Raw genomic sequence first — 8,702 nt, forward strand, 5'->3', positions numbered from 1 at the left:
TGTGGGAGCACATATCAATACATCATTTCTTTTTATGGCTGCATAATATTTCATTGTATACTACACATTTGTTTACTGATGTCTCAGTATATTGATATTTGAATATTTTATACCTTTTGGATCCTATAAATAATGCTGCTATCAAATTCACATACATTTTTTTTCTGGACATGCCCCCATTCACTTGGTTGTGTATATGCCTAGGAGAGGAATTCTGGGGTTATATAGCTAACTCTATGTCTAAGTTTTTGAATAACTTCTCAAGTTTTTCTGCAAGCAGCTGAACAGTTTCTCATTTCTACCACTTTTTGATACTTATTATTTAATTTGGTGATGGCTCTCCTAATGTATTTGAAGTGATGTCTAATTCTACTTTTGACTGACGTTTCTCTAATAATGTTCAGTTTTTTAATCTACCAGCCATTTGTAAACATTTGGAGACATATCTATATAGAACCTTTGCCAGTTTTAAATATCAGTTATCTTGTTATTACTGAGTTGTGAGGGTTCTCTCTAGATATAAGTGCCCTGCCACACATATGACTTGGAACTATATTCCCCTTTCATTAGTTTGTCTTTTCACTTTGTATTTTTTGAGATTATAATGTAATTACAACATTTTTCCCTCCCCTCCCCTCCCCTCCCCTTCCCTTCCCTTCCCTTCCTTTCCCTCTTTCCAAACCCTTCCACGTATCCTCACCACTCTTCAATTTCTTGGCCTCTTTTTCACTAATTGCTGTTACATGCACATATGTATACTCATATATATTCCTAAGTATAGCCTGATCACTATGTATAATGTTACTTGCTTGTATGTGCCAAATGGTCCTTTCTTGGTAATGTACTTTGATATACAAAAGTTTTAAATTTGGTTGAAATATATATGTGTGTGTGTGTGTGTGTGTGTGTGTGTGTGTGTGTTTATAATCCATTGCCAAACTCATGATCATGAAGATTTCCCTGTTCTTCTAAGAATTTTAAAAATTTTTATCTGTTGCATTTAGGTTTATGACCTCTTTCGAGTTAACACGTAACAAAAGTGGGCGCAGTTATTTTGTTGCAGGTCTTCAAACAGTGTTGAGTGTTCTGTCGTCGAGTTTCATGTCAGCTGCAGATTTCCCCCTTTCGCATGCTGAGGAAGTTGTCTTTGACTCATAGTTCTTTACATAGTTTTCACATAAAAGTTGTAGATTGCTTAAATGTTTTTCTTATGTCAACTGTAGTGAGTTTGTGTGTGTGCATGTGTGTGTGTGTGTGTTCTTTCATTCTGTTCATGTCTTAAAATACATTGATTCATTTTCTATCTTCATCACATGGATTAATTTCCTAACTTCATTTACCCCTGTATCATTGAAATAAATTCTGTTTCGTTGTGGTGTGATTCTTCCTAAAATGCTGTTGGATTTGGTATGCTGACATTTTCTTGAAGATTTTAAGGTCTATATATTCACAGGAGATAATGGTTTTTTAGTTTATTTTCATATCTCTTGTGACTTTACTATCAGGGTAATGTTGGCTTCATGGAGTAAGATAGAAAATATTTCCAATAGTTTATGAAGAATTTAAGAAAGATTGTTAATTCCTTTTTAACTGTTTGGTACCCTTTCAGTGCTCCCCTTCCAAGATATATTTATTTTTATTTTATGTATATAAGTGTTTGCCTTCGTGTATGTGTGTGCTACACGTGAATACCTGGTATGTATGAAAGTCAGAAGAGGGTATGGAATCTCCTAGAGTTGGAATTATAGACAGTTAGGAAACTAACATGTGTATACTGGGAAGCAACTTATGTTCTTTGTAAAAGCAGCAAGTGCTGTGTGTGTGTGTGTTTGGTTTTTCGAGACAGGGTTTCTCTGCGGCTTTGGAGCCTGTCCTGGAACTAGCTCTATAGACCAGGCTGGCCTCGAACTCACAGAGATCCGCCTGCCTCTGCCTTCTAAGTGCTGGGATTAAAGGCGTGTGACATCACCACCCGGCCAGCAAGTGCTTTTAACTGTTGTACCATCTCTTCAGCCCAAGATCTTGAACTTTCTTTGTTAGAGGGTTTTGGATACTGATCTAATCTCTGCATTTTTTCAAGGACCATTCAGATGTGGTTTTATTTCATCCAACTTAGCAAATGTATTGGTATACAGTAACTCATAGTATTGCCATAACCCTTTGAAATGTCTTGAATGTTGATAGTGATTTCTCACTTTGTTCTGATTTTTTACCTATATACCCCAGTTTATTCTTTCTCTGTCTCTCCCTCATCCCTCCCTCCTTCTCTCCTTCCCTTGCCACAATTACTTTACTATAGCTAAAGATTTTTTTTTTTTAGAAAAAATTGTTGATGGTTTTAGAGAATCAATTATGGTTGACTCTTGATTGCTTTTTATAAAAACGCTTTTATCTCTACCATAGTCCTTATTTTCATTCAACTGCTAGCTTTTAGTTCAGTCTATTCTTTTTCTAATGCATTAAATCATTCTTTCCATTTGATTTCTTTTTTTATTTAATTTTTTATTCCTTTTACATACCAACCACATTTCCCTCTCCCTCCCTTTCCCCTCCCTCTACCTCCTACCCACCCATGTGGTTTCTTTTCTTTCAATTTGTTTATAAGTTGGATTACATTGACAGGATTTTGTATATTTAGCCATCGCTGAATTTCTGGAATGAAACCTACTTGATCATAGTGGATAATTTTTATGTATTCTTGGATTTGGTTTGCCAGTATTTTATTGAGTAATTTTGCATCAATGTTCATGAGGGAGATTGGTCTGTAATTCTCTTTCTCTGCTGTATCTTTGTGTGACTTGGAATGAAGGGTAAACTGTAGCCTCATAAAAAGAGTTTGGCAAAGTTCTTTCTGTTTCTATTGTGTGGAACAATTTGAGGAATACAGGTATTAGCTCTTCTTTGAGAATCTGGTAGAATCCTGTGCTGAAACCATCTAACCCTGGGCTTTTTTGGTTGGGAGACTTTTAATGACTGCTTCTAAATCCACAGGGGTTATATAGGTCTATTTAAATCTGGTCTTGAGGGCTGGAGAGATGGCTCAGAGGGTAAGAGCATTGCCTGTTCTTCCAAAGGTCCTGAGTTCAATTTCCAGCAACCACATGGTGGCTCACAACAATCTGTAATGAGGTCTGGTGCCCTCTTCTAGCCTGAAGACATACACACAGACAGAATATTGTATATATAATAAATAAGTAAATATTTTTTAAAAAATCTGGTTTTGATTTAGTTTTGGTATGTGATACCTATCCAGAAAATTATCCATTTCTTTTAGAGTTTCCAGTTTTGTGGAACACAGATTTTTTAAGTACGACCTAATGATTCTCTGAATTTCCTCAGTGTCAGTTGTTATGTCTGCCTTTTCATTTCTGATCTTGTTAATTTGCATATTCTCTCTGCCTTTTGGTTAGTTTGGATAAGGATTTGTTTTTCTTGTTGATTTTCTTGAAGAACCAACTCTTTGTTTCATTGATTCTTTGTATTGTTTTCTTTCTTTCTTTTTTATTGATTTCAGCCTCAATTTGATTATTTCCTGTTGTCTACTCCTGGGTGAGTTTGCTTCTTTGGTTCTAGAGCTTTCAGGTGTGCTGTTAAGTCACTAGTATGAGATTTCTCCAACTTCTTTATGTGGGCACTTAGTGCTATGAACTTTCCACTTAGCACTGCTTTCATAGTGTTCCATAAGTTTGGGTACATTGTGCCTTCATTTTCATTGAATTTTAGGAAGTCTTTGATTTCTTTCTTATTTCTTCTTTGACCCGGGGGTAATTCAGTTGAGTATTATTCAGTTTCCATGAGTTTTTAGGTTTTCTGTAATTTGTGTTGTTGTATTCTAACTTTAAATCATGGTGATCTGATAAGATACAGGAAGATATTCCAAATTTTTGCATCTATTGAGATTTGCTTTGTAAGCGAATATGTGGTCAATTTCAGAGAAGGTTCCATGAGGTGCTGAGAAGAAGGTATATTCTTTCCTATTTGGGTGGAATATTCTATAGATGACTGTTAAGCCCATTTGAGTCATAACATCTGTTAGTTCTCTTATTTCTCTGTTAAATTTGTCTGGCAGACCTGTCCATTGGTGAGAGTGGGGTATTGAAGTCTCCCACTATTAGTGTGTGTGCTTTAAGCTTTAGTAATGTTTCTTTTATAACTGTGGGTACCATTATATTTGAGGTATTGTTGTAATATGAGCGGCGGGGCTGCGTCCCCAGCACCCCAGCTGCCTGCTAGCTTATGCCCCGAAATAATTACATGGACACTGTATTCTTTTAAACACTGCTTGGCCCATTATATCTAGCCTCTTCTCGGCGAACTCTCGCACCTGGACTAGCCCATTTCTGATAAGGTGTGTAGCACCCCAAAGTGTGCTTACCGGGAAGATTCTAGCCTACGTCCATCCTGGGTTGGAGCTTCATTGCGTGTGCCTTAGAGAGCAGAGCTCTTGCGTCCACCTGGGAGAGGGGAGCATGGCGTCTCTCTTAGCTCACTTCCTCTTCCTCCCAGCGTTCTGTTCTGTTTACTCCTCCCACCTATGTTTTTACCTATCAGGGCCAAGCAGTTTCTTTATTGCTTAACCAATGAAATCAACAGATTGATATATGACGCTCCCACATCAGGGTATAAGTGTTCAGAATTGATATTTCATCTTGATGGATTTTTCCTGTAATGAATATGAAATGTCCTTCATCTCTTTTGATTGATTTTAGTTTGAAGTCTATTTTGTTAGATATTAGGGTAGCTACACCAGCTTGCTTCTTAGGTCCATTTGATTGGAAAATCTTTTCCCAATCCCTTATTCTGAGGTAATGTCTGTCTTTGAAGTTGAGGTGTGTTTCTCATATGCAGCAGAAGGACAGTTCCTGGTTTTATACCTATTATGTTATCTTGTGCCTTTTTGTAGGTGAATTGAGTCCATTGATATTAAGGGATATTAATGATTGGTGATTGTTAATTCCTGTTATTTCATGTTTTTGTTGTTGGTGGTGGTAATCTGTATGTGTATTTTCTTTCTTTATGATTTGCTGGTGTAGTACTATCTATTGCCTGTGTTTTTGTGAATGCTGCTAACTTAGTTGGGTTGAAGCTTTTTTCTAGTACTTTCTGTAAGACTGGATTTGTGGAAAAATATTGTTTAAAATCTGATTTTTTCATGGAACATCTTGTTTTCTCCATCTATGTTGATTAAAAGCTTTGCTAGGTATAGTAGTCTAGGCTGGCATCTGTGGTCTCTTAGTGTCTGCATAACATCTGTCCAGGACTTTCTGGCTTTCAGATTCTCCATTGAGAAGTAAGATGCTATTCAAATGGGTCTGCCTTTATGTACTACTTGACCTTTTTCCTTTATAGCTCTTAATAGTCTTTCTTTATTCTATATGTTTAGTATTTTGATTATTATGTGGCAAGGAGACTTTTTTTTGGTTCAGTGCATTTGATATTCTGTAAGTTTCTTGTATCTTCATAAGTATGTCTTTCTTTAGGTTGGGAAAGTTTTCTTCTCTGATTTTGTTGAATATATTTTCTGTGCCTTTGAGCTGGAGTTCTCCTTCTTCTATACCTATTATTATTAGGTTTAGTCTCTTCATGGTGTCCCAGATTTCCTGGATGTTTTGTGTTAAGAATTTGTTGGATTTAGTGTTTTCTTTGACTGATAAATCTACTTCTATTGTATCGTCAACACCTGAGATATCTCTTCTATCTCTTGGGTTATGCTTGCATCTGTAGTTCCTGTTTCTTTACCCACAGTTTCCATTTCCAGAATTCCCTCGGTTTGTGTCTTCTTTATTGTCTCTATTTCAATTTTCAAGTCTTGAATTGTTTCCTTCACCTGTTTGATTGTTTTTTATTGGCTTCTTTAAGGGCTTTATTGATTTTTTTCCAATTTTTTGTTCATCTTTCCCTCCATTTCTTTAAGGGAATTTTTCATTTCCTCTTTAAGGGCCTCTATCATCATCTTAAAGCTATTTTTAAGGTTGTTTTCTTCTATTTCATCTGTGTTGGGATGTTCAGTTCTTGCTGTCATAGAACCACTAGGTTTGGGTGGTGCTATGTTGTTTTTTATTTTTTTGAATGTATTCTTATACTGCCGTCTACCCATCTGGGTTTGGGGTAATTATAGATACAGGTGTTGATTTTTCCTCCAATTTGTGCGGATGGTGTCTGTGGCTCTGGGCCACTAATGCCTTGGGGAATGGTTGGCAGAGATGGGGGAGATGATGGGTTCCATGGGTTTGTAGGGGTGGAGTGGGACTTGTAGGCTACAGGGCCCAGTGGGTGGTGGGGATGGTAAAGCAGCCTGTCTGCAGTAGCCTTCCCTGCTGACTGGCTGCTGGGGTTGTGATGGGAGGGGTAGGGGCACAGGATGTATCCCAAGGCCTAAGACCTAGAGACCTCAGTTGTACAGCCAGGAGACCAATCATCCACCTCTTCTCCAATCAGTTCTTGTGGTGCCTATGCCTTGGGGGGTCGCTGATGCATGAGGAAGGGCTGTTTGTGGGGGATGGGTTCTGTGGCTTTGGGGGCCTGAGTGGGGCTTGTAGGTTACAGAGTCTCATGTGTAGTGGGGGTGGAGGATCAGCCTGCCTGCAGAAGTCCCACCTGCTGATTGTGCTTGTCTTTTACTTTTTATGTGTGGGAGTGCATCATACCCACAGAGATCAGAAAAGGGCATCATGGCATTGGAGTCGCAGGAACTGGAGTAATGGATGGTTGTGAGCTATCATCTAGGTGCTGGAACCAAACCTGGGTCCTCTGCAAGAGCAGCACATGCTCTTGACTGATGAGCTAGCTCTCCATCCCACCTTAAAGCCTTATGTTAATGATTTAAGAGCCTTTTTTTTTTAAAAAAAATGCAATATATATTTCTTTTTGAGCATGTTTGTTTCTATATCCTGTAAGTTTTGGTACATTGTGCTTTCATTTCTGCTCATGTCCTCATTTTTATACTTTGTCCTTTTTAACTCATTGGTTAGGGATTTGTTGTATAATTTTCACATATTTATAAATTTGGTAATTTTGCTACTGATTTCTTTCCATTCTGATCAGAGAAGCTACTCTGCTTGCTTTCAATCTTAATTTTTAAAAAATATTCTGAGGCTCAATATTCTTTGTTTATAGCTAGTATCCACTTATGAGTACATACCATATTCATCTTTTTGGATCTGGGTTACCTCACTCAGGATAGTGTTTTCTAATTCCATCCATTTGCATGCCAAATTCATGTTAAATGTGGTTGACAGTTGTATGGTATGGCTGGGGCAGACTACAGGTCCACTGGCAGTGGCACTAGGATTTATCCCTACTGCATGTACCGGCTTTTTGGAAACCTATTCTCTTTGGGTGGAGACCTTGCTCAGCCTAGATATAGTAGGGAGGGCCTTGAACCCTCCACAAAGCAATGTGCCTTACCCTCTCTGAGGAGTGGATGGGGGTGGGATGGGAGGGTATTTGGAGGGAATGGGAGGAGGGGAGGGAGTGGATACTTGGATTGGTATATTTTTAAAAATCAAATAAATTTAAAAAAACTTTTAAAAAGATAAAAAAAATCTGAGGCTTATTTTGTGGCCTATCATCTAGTCTACCCTGGAGAATTTTCCACGTGTGTTTAAGGTAAATGTGTAATGTTCTTTTGCTGGGTAAAGTGTTTTATAGATGTCTATTAAGTCTGGTTGTGAACAGTTTTTTTTTTTGAACAGTTTTGTTACTACAGCTTGTTCCTATAGCTTGTGTACAGTTAATATTTTAACAGAGATTGCCTTAAACAGCAGAAGGCAAGAGCAAGCAAGAGAGAAAAAGGAAAAGGAAAATAAAGTAAAATAAATTTTGCTTGATTTTTCAATATTTCTCTGGAAAGATTGGGTCTTGAATTTCCCTATACAACCCTTTTCTCTGACATCATCCCAAACCCTCATTCTCAGATTAGGATGCTAGAAGGCATAGCCCAGAAATAAGAGTGAACTGGAAGTGGTAGATTGGCTTTGCTGGAAGTGCAGCAGGCCTTTGAATCATCTAATTCCTAAAAATGATTTGAGATCACGGAGATAGCTAGTTCTTCTGGCCACCTGCCAACAGCAAATTTAAATTCTCTGGGAAAAAAAATAGGTCTAAAATAGTTTTATAGTTTTTTATATATAATATCCAGAACTCAGTATCAATATAACCAGGCCTATGAGGATGTAAAATACAAGAAATAAAACTGAGGCAAATAAGAAACAATGGCAACAGACTTGTAGAGTATTGAAATAATTACATCATTGGAGGCCGAGTTAAAACAAACATGGATAGTATGTTCAAATAGATAAAATATGCAACCATTATATAGATGTTTGATGATTTGGGGTCTATAAATATGGAAAAAATATATTAAAAGAGGAATCAATGTTAAGCATTGTATATAATGTGTTCTCATTTGTAAAAATAAATTAAGAAATACATATTTAAAATTGAGATAAAAATCCCATAAAATTAGTCATTTTAATTATTTCAAAGTATATGCTTTGGTGGCTATGGTCGTCTGAATAAGAATGGCCCCCATAGGCCAATATATTTGAATATTTGCTCCCCCCAACACACAGACATTGATGAAACTGTTTGAAGAGATTAGAAGGTGTGGCTTATTGGAGGAGGGTATCACTTGGGGTGGGCTTTGAAATTTAAAAGACTAGAGACATTCTCTCTGCCTTGTTCTTGTTTTTTTTTTTTTT

At 37.2% G+C, this 8,702-nt stretch overlaps 1 protein-coding gene across 1 annotated transcript in view; it reads left to right on the forward strand.

Moving 5' to 3' along the window:
* Positions 1-8,702, forward strand: part of Ppef1 (protein phosphatase with EF-hand domain 1) — a 112,394-nt gene that overhangs the window by 46,150 nt on the left and 57,542 nt on the right. The gene's annotated exons all lie outside the window — the stretch shown is intronic.

Source organism: Microtus ochrogaster, chromosome X, assembly GCF_000317375.1.
Source record: "Microtus ochrogaster isolate Prairie Vole_2 chromosome X, MicOch1.0, whole genome shotgun sequence".
NCBI classification, from domain to species: domain Eukaryota; kingdom Metazoa; phylum Chordata; class Mammalia; order Rodentia; family Cricetidae; genus Microtus; species Microtus ochrogaster.